Here is a 12,871-nt window from a genome sequence, read left to right as displayed (position 1 = left end):
GTCCTTCGTTATTCACCAGCCACACACGCCGAGTTTTCCACCGTGAAGTTATATAATGTTTTCTTAAAAATGCTAGTGTCGGATGAGAATCCACTGAAGTTAAATGATTTGTAATGTTCGAATATTGTAAATGCTCCTGGTCAAATATCTGAAGTTTTTCGATTGATAACAATCAGCGTTATATCTTCGTAGGGCCCGGCATGGCCAGGTGGATAAGGCACTCGACTCGCAATCTGAGGGTCGTGGGTTCTAATCCCCGTCACACCAAACATGCTCGCCACATGTTTGAAAAACACCACAAGAACCCTAACTTTCACACAATTTACTAATAACATAACATATTATTACAGTATTCATTATTACCTCACCAAAAGTTTTGTATAAGCCTTAAGAACTCAAAATGTATATACTTAGAACTGTGCGTCGGTCAGGGTGACTTTATTGGAAGAGGTAGTGTCTAAAGTAGTGGAGGTGGGTGGGCTTTCTCTTACCCGCTTTCAACACCCAACTCTTGATGTCCTTTTACAGTGTGTCACGTGATTGATTAAATGACGCTCATTGGCCGCATATGTGTCTTACGGGCCACAAGTGAAAGTTCACAGGTCAAAGTAAACAATGGGTATAACTCAGAAACGGCCCTTCTATAAGATTTATTGAGGCTGTTGGAGTAGAAACATCAGTTGAATTTATATATTATTGTAATAATGGAGGACATTTTTTGCATTCTTCCATAGAGAAAGCTAGCGCACTCTCTGAGATATATAAGACGTTTGTTTGCCCTCCACCATACTGTGTGTATGTTATCGAAAATTTAATAAAGTTTTTTTAGTGTAAGGACGCGGCGCCATCTATGAATGTAATTAACATTAACTTACATCGAAGATAATAATGCTCACTAACAGCAATAATGGGATAGAAGTGGTTGTGAATCTTCATTAACATGCTTTTTCTTCCAAACTATCATCCCACAAAGTTTGGTTCAGATTGGCTCAGTGACCTAGGAGTAGTTAGATAACAGACAGATACACAAAACGTTTTTCGTGCTCTATATGTATATAGATAAATAGTTAATTACATAACCAAATATAAAATCCCAGGAAATTGTATAATCCCTGACTAAAACTTATTCTTCTTATTCCAATCTTTTTATAATAAAATTTTAAAAAGGGTTCCTGCAAATTTGTAAATTGTTTGTTAAGGCAATTGTTAAAATATGCAATAGCAGGCATTGAGTATAACTGTGCGTTTCTCATGTGATATGTATGTATATCTATTCTATTTCTTAAATTGACTGTTTTCCCAACTGTATATCTTCACATATTATAAATTATTACCTCACAAAAAACACAATTTATTTATAACAGAACGTATTATTACATGATTCATTATTACCCCACCAAAAGTTTGATATAAGTTTTAACAACTCAATATGCATATACTTAAAACATGTTATAAAACAAAATGTAAAGTAATCAAACTATTACTGAATAGTTTTAACGCAACTTACAACAGGTTCTAGAACCACACTTCAAGCTAATATGGAGCCAATTCCTATCCGCAAAGTAGAGAAGAGAGACATCTCACCCCAAAAGCAGATTTGAGTTTTTTGTTTTTGTTAATTTTGCTAAATAAATAAGTTTTCGTAGGAAAGATGGTTATAGATATTAGGATGATATTTCATGAGAATTTCAAAGATCCAGTTCCAATAATAATAAAGTTGTTGATTAATTGGTTATTTAATTGCAGTAGTGCAGTTTTTCCATGCGATCAAACTGCGGAGTAACAAGGTTGTACTAGGTCAAAAGCAGTTCTGATCGATTATCACTATGCGCTCAGTTTCCAAACGGCGTTTCGTTTTACAAATGTATGTGACCTTACTACATCTATTTGTATCTGAATTAAATCTATGGTAGAAAATTTTTAACAATGTAGAAGCTTGTTTCTATAGTCTGTAAATTTGAGAACGAATGAATGATAGACAGATAATTACAGGAACTTTCGAGACATTGCAAGTTTGCAATTTATTTTTAAACATCTTACGTGTGACGTTATTAAGAAATTTTGTTGGTTAGCTGCTTTTTTGAGTTAATACATCAGAGTAATATCTTCAAGTATAGAAACGTAAGTAGAGCAGAGATAAAAAAATTGCTTATTACAACATGATTAGATTACGTTTGAGAAGAACCAGAACATAGCAGTCATAGTTAGTAAAGAACCCGGTGAAAGTGATTTTCTGCTATACACCAGAAGATATCCAGAACAAGTAACGATCCACTTTCTTCAAATTTAGAAGTGAGTTTTATTCCAGGAAGATGGAAATTTAGATATACAAGGAATTTTATTATATCGTTAGCAGAATAGAGCAATTGCCTAACCATACGCCCTCGTGGGGAAACAGAAAGCTATTTGCTAAGGTTGGTTCAAGAAATGGACCCATGGCGCCCCATGGTCATAAAAAAACGTCGACGAAATGATTCAGTCCAGTGACAAGAGTGAGAAACTCGCTTTATAACATATCCAAATTATAAGACTGTATTTTAATGTGTTTTATAAATAGTAGTTGTCTATTTTTCTATTCATTAATTGAAAATAACGTTTATTTTCACAAGTTTGATATATATGGTAGATAAGTTTTCCAATCAGCTGCTTCTTTCGCATGAGGCAACTTATATAGCCCTCTGGCACTTAAAAATATCATGATTTGACTTTGGTCGTATGTTTATTATATTTGCTTGTTTATCGTGATGTGCCTACCATGGGTATCGAATCACTGGTTTTAGCGAGAATAAAGTAAGGGGTATTTTTGCGGGTAGATCACCATTCTAGCCTGATATGCCGCGTAAAAATGAAGATTTGTGCGTTAGAGGTTATTCTCTTGGGTCACTGTGCCACAATCTATTTGTCTTTTCATCCAAATTATTTGAACCTATGGAAGACCTTCCTAGTCTTTTAAATGTATTTTGTTTTCATTGACCAGCAAAGATCATAATCAACTCAAACCTTTTAACCAAATCAATTGAGATCAAAAACAAAAGTCAGTCACTTCTGAAAGGTCATTAGAGAAAACCGTTCTTCACTCTTCAGCCAAATTATCGAGATTGACCTGTTTGTCGAATATTCAATCAAGAGATCTTTGCGGGTTCAGCAAGCAATAGTACAGTTAAGTCCATTTTCCTGCAGCTACTTATCGCTCTCATACACATATTCACACGAAAGTTTTACGGTTTTGAGTAAACGGAATGACGCAGATACTGAATCAGTCACGACTGGTCTCAATATCTGATTCTAAAGCTTCGATCCTCAACGTTTAGGATAGATCGCAGAATCTCCCATCCAAACTTGGTCTTGAAAGTAATCCCGCATGGAATGATACTTTGCTAAAGATTGAGTAGGAGGTGGCTACTGTGGATGTACAAATGAAAAGGATGTTGCTGTTCTTCTCTAAAATAGTTGAATGCGAGTTAAATCTAAATAGAAGTTTTCTCTCCACTTCATAGTAACAGTAGGGCCTTTTCTCCTGCATGAACAACTTCATTATTCTTGAAGAATCTCGTGAAAATGCACTTTTTACTTCCAGTAACTTTTTGTTTTCAATGAGAAAGTTAAAGACCTTCCCTTTGCCTCTCCTATAAAGATGATAAGTTGGATAACAGCCTAACACGGCATAGCAGAAAGGTAAGAAAGAGGATAGATGCATCTGGCCTCATGTTTTACTTCAATAGGTTTATGTCCCATGTGGGCTGGGTAGAATAAAATGACTAGTGAGTCATTATTGTCACCTATGAGTGCTAGGTCTGAGGTTTTATTCTTGTCTACAGCTGTTTGAACTAATATTACATTAGCACCATCCTTAACTCTATAACTTGAAAGTCCATTGAATCAAGATGATCTCCATGGTGAGAAATTGTGCCTTGTTAGACTTCGCTGCCAGGAATTATTCTATTTTTATCTGAAGCTGTTGAAACCCTCCAACAATAGGAGTTTGACACATTCTCCTAATGCAGCTGACTCCCTATTTACTGTAGAGCACTAACATCACTTCCAGATTGGGCAGAAAAGAGCACCAGAAGTGGGGAGGTCGGATGGGAAGTATGAGAAGAGGTAGTATCTATCAGAAATACATTTTCAGTGTAGGAAAATGTTAACTTCCGATATCATATCTAACTTCCTCTCACATAATAGCTAGAATCCCACATTCAAACAGTGGAGGGATTGGTGCAGAAGTCACGACGATTAGCACTCTATGGAAGATGCCTAAAGAGAACCCATAGAGTAGGAGGGTCTCAACCATCTCATCTCAATACCAGTCCAATACCAGGTGGCATCGAGAACGTTTCTACCAATCTGAAGTAAGAGGAGAGTACTCACCATCTATACCAACAGAGCACCTATTCTCAACTGAGTGAAATCGGTCACACTCAAGAGGAAAATTCGTACTGAACAAGTATCTTGCGTTATGGCACCAACATTTTTCTCGTCTTATCTGCTATGTTGTATTGTCAGATAAAACTGATTATACTTTAGAGCTTCATTGGATAAGTCTGCTTCACAACAGGCTGGACAAAATACTGTTATCACAGAACAACACTGAATTACAACTGTCTGAGTTTAAATATAAGAATAATAAACAGATTGGACACAATGTGAAATACACAGTGGCAAGAATATTTATTAACCTTAAGTAGACAAAGAACACGGTAGTAGAAAAGGACAATAATCTTTGACAAATCTAACATGACAAAAATAGCGTGTGAACTTGCCTAGGCTCTCTCCTTTTCACACGATCAGAAACTAGAAAGAAGTACACACCTCAAGAGATAAAACAGAACTGTATTATAAGCCTGCTACTATCTAAAATGTAATCTTGGTTTCTTTTTCCTAGTAGCATCATCACATGACTAGTCACTCTCTCTTGACACTCTTCAACAGGTTTCACCCAAAGGGCTATTGAAATGATCTGTGGCATTTATGAAGGAGTAATTTATAGCAAATTCTTTGGCGTTTGTTGATGATGACGACTAGAGAAGACAGTTCTGCATAAGATTAGGTTATGAAAATATTTCTAAGAGTTATATTGTTGGATATTACAAAATAATACTCTTCAGTAATATTACAAAAATAAACTTCTCTAAGATTGTAAGAAATAAATGTTAGAATAAATACATTTTCAGTACGAATAGTGGACAAGAGTAAGATCAGTTTCTACTGAGTTGATCATGGTTTACTAGTTCCAGAAAAAAAGGTATCATTAAACGGTATATGTAGATAACAAACAGATGACACACCAACGCTAGAATCGCCCTTTCAGCCGTAGGGGCGTTATAATGTGACGGTCAATCCCACTATTCATTGGTAAAAGAGTAGCCCAAGAGTTGGCGGTGGGTGGTGATGACTAACTGCCTTCCCTCTAGTCTTACACTGCTAAATTAGGGATGGCTAGCGCAGATAGCCCTCGTGTAGCTTTGCACGAAATTAAAAAAAAAAACAAAAAAAAAACAAACCAACGCTAAAAATAAAATGGGAGCCTGCTGTAGCCATAACTAATAAGTGATAATGGGAATATTACACCAATGTTTTTCTCATTAACATATTTACAGTGAATCTACTTCTACACTACATATTCGGTTTGTCAAAAAATATTACAGCAGAATGAAACTTGTAATAATCAATGGGTATATATATAATATATATACAGTGCCTTGCAAAAGTCTGAACCTCCTGTGCTGGTAATAAGTTTCAGGTATTTTATTGTAAAGACATAACTCTAATGGCCAAAAATATTTATTATATTAAACACAGACCAGTTTCTAATTATTACGTAGAACAAAAGGTGCATTGTTACCTAATTTAGTGATATAACACACAAACCTTGAAAACACATGTTGCAAAAGTCCTCGTCCCCTTCAGTTTTTACCACCGTTAATTTAACTTTACGTCACTAAAGTAAATACAAGTGGCTCTGTACAACTCTCTCAGATACCAAAGTATAATATAGAGCCATGTGAAAAAAACATTTAGATCATATAGAGTCATCAGTATTGATTTAAGCAAAGTATTTTGAAAGTTTAAAATTTGGTTTACTATTACATATTGAGAATGATGAGAAAAGAACTCTCTACAAACTTGAGGGAGAAGATCGTTCAGAAGCACAATTCCGGAGAAGGCTATAAATCAATTTCAAAGGTTCTCAATTTGCTATCAATTACTGTTACATTGGTTGTAAAGAAATGGAAAGGGTGTCACACTACCTCAACCTTGTCAAGATCACCTTGTTTGCACTCAAACAAGCAAATAAATCGTCAGAGAAGCGACTGTCAAGCCAACAGTGACGCTGCAGGAGCTGCAGTCTTCAAAAGCAGCAACTGTATACACCTCAACAGTATCATGTACCTTTCACAAAAAAGTAGTGTAATGGTGCCAAGAAAGAAACCACTACTGACGAAGATGCATCTTACATCGTGAATGGACTATACCTATAAACATTTCAATAACACTACAACAATGTGGCAGAAAGTTCTATGGTCAGATGAGACCAAAATAGAACTTTTGGGGTTGAATGACAAACGGTATGTATGGCGGAAACCCAACACTGCTCATGACCCTGCAAATACAGTCCCAACTGTCAAGCATGGTGTTGAGTCCATAATGCTGTGGGGATGTTTTTATGCTGCTGGCATTAGAGAACTTAGACACATTCAACAGATCATGGGCAGTGCTAAATATACACAGATCGAAGGTTTACATTTCAACAGGACTATGATCCCAAACACAGAGCAAAGGCAATTCAAGAAATTAAAGTCCTTGACTGACCATGCTAAAGCCCAGAACTAAATCCACTTAAAAATCTGTCGAGAGACTTGAAAATTGCTGTGCATCGAAGACATCCTTCCATCTTACAAGAACTGCATGATATCATCAAGCAGGAGTGGACAAAAATATCTCCAGCACACTGTGCAAAGCTTGTGAAGGGTTATCCAAAACGACTTTCAGCTGTCATTGCTGCCAAGGGAGCTTCAACCAAATATTAACTGCATAATCATGTTAGGGGTGAAGACTTTTGTAACATGTGTTTTCAAGATTTTTTTTGTGTTATATCACTAAAGGCACTGTATATGTTTGTGTATGTGTCAAGTGAAACCTAGAGCAATAAAAAAAATAATCCTGAAAAATAATTAAAGTATAAGAACGTGTAACATCTGTCATGGCTCCGTAATATATCTTTTTATCGTGCGTGCTCATGAATTTATAAAAGCAAAAAAATTGAGATTATATATAGCCATGACTTTGGAGCAATTTAGTCAATTAACCTATTGTAAATTATGTTATTCAAAATGTGGAATAATCTTCTTCAATAGTGTGTAATTGTTTTCCAAATGTATTGTACACTGTTAATTATTACATTCACATATGATAGGCTTTCAATTCTGTGTTATCATGATACTCGAAATGTTAGTGTATGTACTGTGTATAATGGGACTCAGTATATTAGTACCACAAGTCTTTCGTTGTGTCATCTATTGAATAAAAACGTTACTAGAATTTCAAATTACCCTTTTAAGCTGTCTGTACCTACCGCCATCTTTGAGAAATGCATGAAAAGAATATTCCCACATTATTATTATTACTCAAAAATCATTTTTTTTATTCATTCTCAATAAGTTAATAACAGTAAATAATATTTTACTTTGTAATTCGATAAATAATCACGTAATAAACTTACATTTAAGCAAACCTACTAAATATTATCGAGAGTTGACCTAACAAAATTCATATAATTTGATTTAGTTGTGGTATATAATATCACACATTCTGCTGTGATAGATTTTAATTAGGAAACAAAAATGAAAGGTATGTTCCTTGAACTTTGAGTTTAAATGTGTTTTTGTTATTATTGATCAGAAAGTTTCATTTTATATATATATCCAATTTCAACTTCATTGACGTTGATTAACATATTTCTTTTCAAGGTTGCAATTGTCACCACTTCTAAATCTACCTCATAAACTGACAAAAAATTATTGGTGACCTAAGACCTGATTTTTCAAAACGGTATCAGGTCAGGCTAGATTACGATACTTTGTTAATATTGTTCTTGTCCAAAATCAATTCAATCTAACGAAAATAAATTACAAGTACTTTATTTATGTGCATTGTTTGAATTCGGTAACATTAAAAATGATATTCAATAAATACGTGTTTGCCATCACTATTGCACCCTCTGAACACATTCGCACATTTACGAGTATTTCAGTTCAGCACTAAACCAGAAACACTTTTTATTAGCTCTGAGGTCATTCCTTCTATAGTTATCTATTAAAGTCGCATCGTATGCGTTGTTTATTAGAAAATATAAAGATTTACCAGAGTTGACAGCAAATTTAATTTTGTCATCGTCCCTCAGTTATTCAGCAGTATATATGAAGGCTTATAAGGTTAAAAACAGGGTTTTGATACCCGTGGTGAGCACAGCACAGATATTCTATTGTATAACTTTGTGCTTAACAACAAACAAACAAATCAAAACTTTCACCTTCAATACACAGTATTCAGCATGAATCACCATGCTTTTCTATTAGTTTTGCGATCTATGAGTTGTGATAACATAAAGACGAAACTAGCATCACCTCATTTATACTGTCTGTGCAACTTTGTCATGTTGTGTTAGAACACAACAATTTCATTCCACCTCAGGAAGAGAGGTACAGACCTGGTAGACCATTAGGCGTAACCTCGTCTGGCGACTCAACTTAAAGTAGCGTCATCCACTTCAGGAAGAGAGACACAGACCTGGCAGACCATTAGGCGTAACCTCGGCTGGCGACTCAACTTAAAGTAGCGTCATCCACTTCAGGAAGAGAGGCACAGACCTGGCAGACCATTAGGCGTAACCTCGGCTGGCGACTCAACTTAAAGTAGCGTCATCCATTTCAGGAAGAAAGGCACAGACCTGGCAGACCATTAAGCGTAACCTCGGCTGGCGACTCAACTTAAAGTAGCGTCATCCACTTCAGGAAGAGAGGCACAGACCTGGCAGACCATTAGGCGTAACCTCGGCTGGCGACTGAACTTAAAGTTAAGTTAGACAGAAAATCGCTAGTTTGCTCAGGAAATTTCCAAAGGCAAACATCCACCAACATTTACCACCTAATGTAACCTGATTACTCAGAAATGAAGAATTGCAAAGTCCTTTACGTGTATTGGAACATAACATTTACCAGTGATAATAAACAAATTGAAGCCAATCATAAATATAATATAATTTTAGCTGACAACCTAATCAGTCTTAGTTGTAAAGTCCCTCGGTGGGACAGTGGTAAGTTTATGGACATGCCCTTGCACACTTATTTATTATCGGGATATACGTCTTAAAGAACTGGGAGGGTCAGGTTCTGGTGACCTCTTCCTCCCTCCTGTATTATTGTTCAAAGTCTCTGTTGAATATAAATACTAATAGAATGTGAGGGTCAGAGTAAACCGCACTTACTCAGATCCCTTTTCAGGGCAATGTCCATTTGGTATTGATATTTGCATCCGTGTGTTAAGTAACCATCACTTGTATTCTGTATTACAAAGTTTTGTACTTAACGAAAAGTTCAACATATATTAACATACTTCATTAGTTCTAATACTAATCAAGAGTATTTTACATTAAAAAAAAACTCAATGCTGTCTGTTTAGTCTGAAATTAACGTGAGTTTTACTGTCTTGTGTTATAAGAAGCGTGCAATCATTACTTCCTCTTACAGCTGGTGTTACAGTCCGAAATTTTCACAATCCGTGTTACTTGCAAACTTCCACTCACAACTGGTATCTTACAATCCGAAACTTACACAACTACACCACAGTATGTGCTATACACCCCAATTTCTCACTCGTGTTTAATTTTACACCTCTAAACTTTTACTCACTCGGAACCTTCGACAATTACTCATTTACAATTGGTGTTACAAATCGTGATTCCATAATCACGTGCCCCCAGTGGCACAGCGGTATGTCTACGGACTTACAACGCTAAAAACCTGGTTTCGATACCCGTGGTGGGCAGAGCACAGTATAGCCCATTGTGCTTAACTTCAAACAAACAAATCAAACCCTAATCACGCAACCACAGTTCGTGATACACCTCAACCTTCCACAACCGTTAACTTACAGTTTGTGTTATATTCCGAAACTTCCACAACTACTTAGTCACAGTAATGTATCCAATTTCAAAAACTCCACAACCACTCACTTACAGTTGTTACATAATATCGAATTCTCGTTCTGAACGTTTTGTGTTAATAGCTTATGCTGACGTACATTTGTTCTGAAGTTGTGCAGCTTTACATTTTTATACTTTTGAAACTATGTCTACTGAAATACGCTTACTTGCTTGGATAAAACCTCATATTTAGACTTATTTCACACAAATCACATGCATGACTGACGCAAATTTAACATAGTTTAATGTTTTATGAAAATATAAACTGCCATTAAACAGTAGTGGTAGCTTATATTCTAGTCAGTGTCATAAAGTCAAAATTACGTGAGAGGAACTTTCATGTTTAGTTTTGAAAATTTTAAGGACAACAGTGTTTCTCATCTTAAGGTCAGTATATTAATAAACTGTTTTAAAAATCGGTGTAAGCAGTTCATAAATATATTTTATCAAAATCATGACATTATCTTATTTTGGGGGTCTAAAGACTGAATTTAAAGGATAGAAATTGTCGGATCAAAATAAAACACATCTGTTACATATATGAGAAAATTAAATTTATTCTTACACTTACATTGATAAAAACAAATCTAAAAGCTTTAGAATAAACAGGAACGCACGATTCAAACTACCATCCTAATTCTACGGAATAACTTACACATTCTTATAGTGAATTTATAACTGTCATCAACGGCCATTAATAACTATTTTACCAACATGTATTTATCGCCTGTTAAAAAGTCCATTCTTTCAACCCAGTAATTCAGGACACTGAAGAATACCTTTTTGAATTTGGTCAATAGTGGTTAATAGATCGTAGGTTATCTCCTCGCTTACCACCGAATCTTCTCTATACTTTTTGTGATTCCTGATGAACTGGCGGATCCACGTAGCTCCTGTCATGATTTCTCCAGCAGCACGCTGTTGTATGAGTTTCAGGTATGTTTCAAGTTCAATAACAGTTTCGGAGCTAACCTTCTCGTGGAGATACTCCTTTATTATTGGGATGATTCCTGGAAACCCATCTTCGGATCCATTTATTATCTCATTCACACTAATAAGCTCCAAGTTCTTCTGGTCTTGCTTAGAACATGTACCTGCAGTCAAAGTGACATCTTGGACAACCCAAAACTTCTGTTCACGCACAGCGTCTCGTTTCTGTGCTGCTTGGAAATTTTCTTGGAGTTTGCTTATGGGAATAAGCCAATTCAGTTTCTTTTCTAAAAAAACCCTGGAAAAAAGAGCCACGAAAATGGAATAGGCAGCGTTCTCAAAGTCCGTTAATTGGACATCCATTGGTTTGAATTCAACGCGCCAGAATGCCGACATATGATGCTCAGGGGTTCTGAATGAAACAGCTGATATATGGAAAAGAATGAGAACATTACTTGTTCCAGTTTCATCTTCTTCCAGTTGTTCCAAGCTTACCAACAGTGGGGTCCTTAAAAGAGCACACGCCACTTGAAGAGCAAGCTGAGAATCTGTTCCTCCCGAAGTAAGTTCTTCATAAAACCGTTCGTCATAAACAATTGGCAAATCATTTAAATGTGCTCCATCTGGTGATAAGTATAAGAAGTTGTTCTCCCAACGAGAGCCGTTAGGAATTTTATAATTTAATGTTTCGGGATGTCTGATCTCTCTTCTTGTTCGGTCATCAAAACCTTCAGCAAGTGCCTGCCATCGACAGTCATGGTCTGTGAGGTAACCTCTTCTTACTGGAGAAGATGCACTTAAAGCCATCATTATTGGAGCTAAGATACACAACTGGTCATGTAAAAACATAGAATCTTCCAAACAGGAGGCTTGTATTGTAGTCTGTAGTGCACAACTGCCTAGTCCAAACAATGAACAATCTTCATAAACATGGTTTGGTTTAGCTTCCTCTGCCGATTGACCATCATCTCCAAATGCTTCTAAATTTTCAATGAAAGGGTCTGGTGTGTTTTTATCCTTAAATATTGGAATATTAACATTGGCTCGCTTTCCTCTTCTTTCCTCAACAAAACTAATGCAAGTTTTAAATAGTAGGTTACTCTGATAGATTAATTCATCTGGAACAAAGAGTGACATAGTTGTACCTGAATCTGGTGTAGGCTTATAAACCGGTTCAGTAAATGCCTGAGTACCCATTCGCGGAAACATCCCTAGAGTTAAGAAAGTTTCACCATCTTCTAAAGCTGCTAACGCTTCTCTCCTTCTCTTTTTCATGTTCTCTTCCACCTCACGAAAACACTCCAGAACATCTCCATATGGTTCTTTTGGACAGCATTCTAGAATCGACTCAAGAGATTCTTCTGACCACAAACCAGCACGAGATTTATTATTTAATTTCAAGTGTTTTAGGATCCTCGAGGCACGTAAGCTTAGTCTCGCTGTTTTAGCTTCGTGATTCAACTTTACAACATGCCCTTCAATCTCATCCCCCCACTTGAACGAGTCACTTTTCCTGTTCTTATTCTGGTTATAAATGTAAAGAAACTGTTGGCAAGCTAATGTCCTTAGTTTAACTATATGCTTTAAAGATTCTTTCCAGGGCAAATAATGGGGATTTTCCAGAAATCTCATGGTTTAAAATGAGTCCACGGTTTATACCCTTGTATAAGCACGAGGTTACGCTCAGGAGATCAACAGAGTTAATACGAGAAAGACGCTTCTTTTATCACTGGGTTTGGC

At 36.1% G+C, this 12,871-nt stretch overlaps 1 pseudogene; it reads right to left on the bottom strand.

Annotated features, from left to right (window-relative positions):
* Positions 1 to 10,948: 10,948 nt before the first annotated feature.
* LOC106459668 lies at positions 10,949 to 12,763 on the bottom strand (annotated as a pseudogene).
* Between the last annotated feature and the right edge of the window lie 108 nt (positions 12,764 to 12,871).

The sequence above is a fragment of the Limulus polyphemus genome, unplaced genomic scaffold (genome assembly GCF_000517525.1).
Source record: "Limulus polyphemus unplaced genomic scaffold, Limulus_polyphemus-2.1.2 Scaffold646, whole genome shotgun sequence".
Taxonomy (NCBI): Eukaryota; Metazoa; Arthropoda; class Merostomata; order Xiphosura; family Limulidae; genus Limulus; species Limulus polyphemus.
This window is presented reverse-complemented; position numbering and strand designations above follow the sequence as displayed.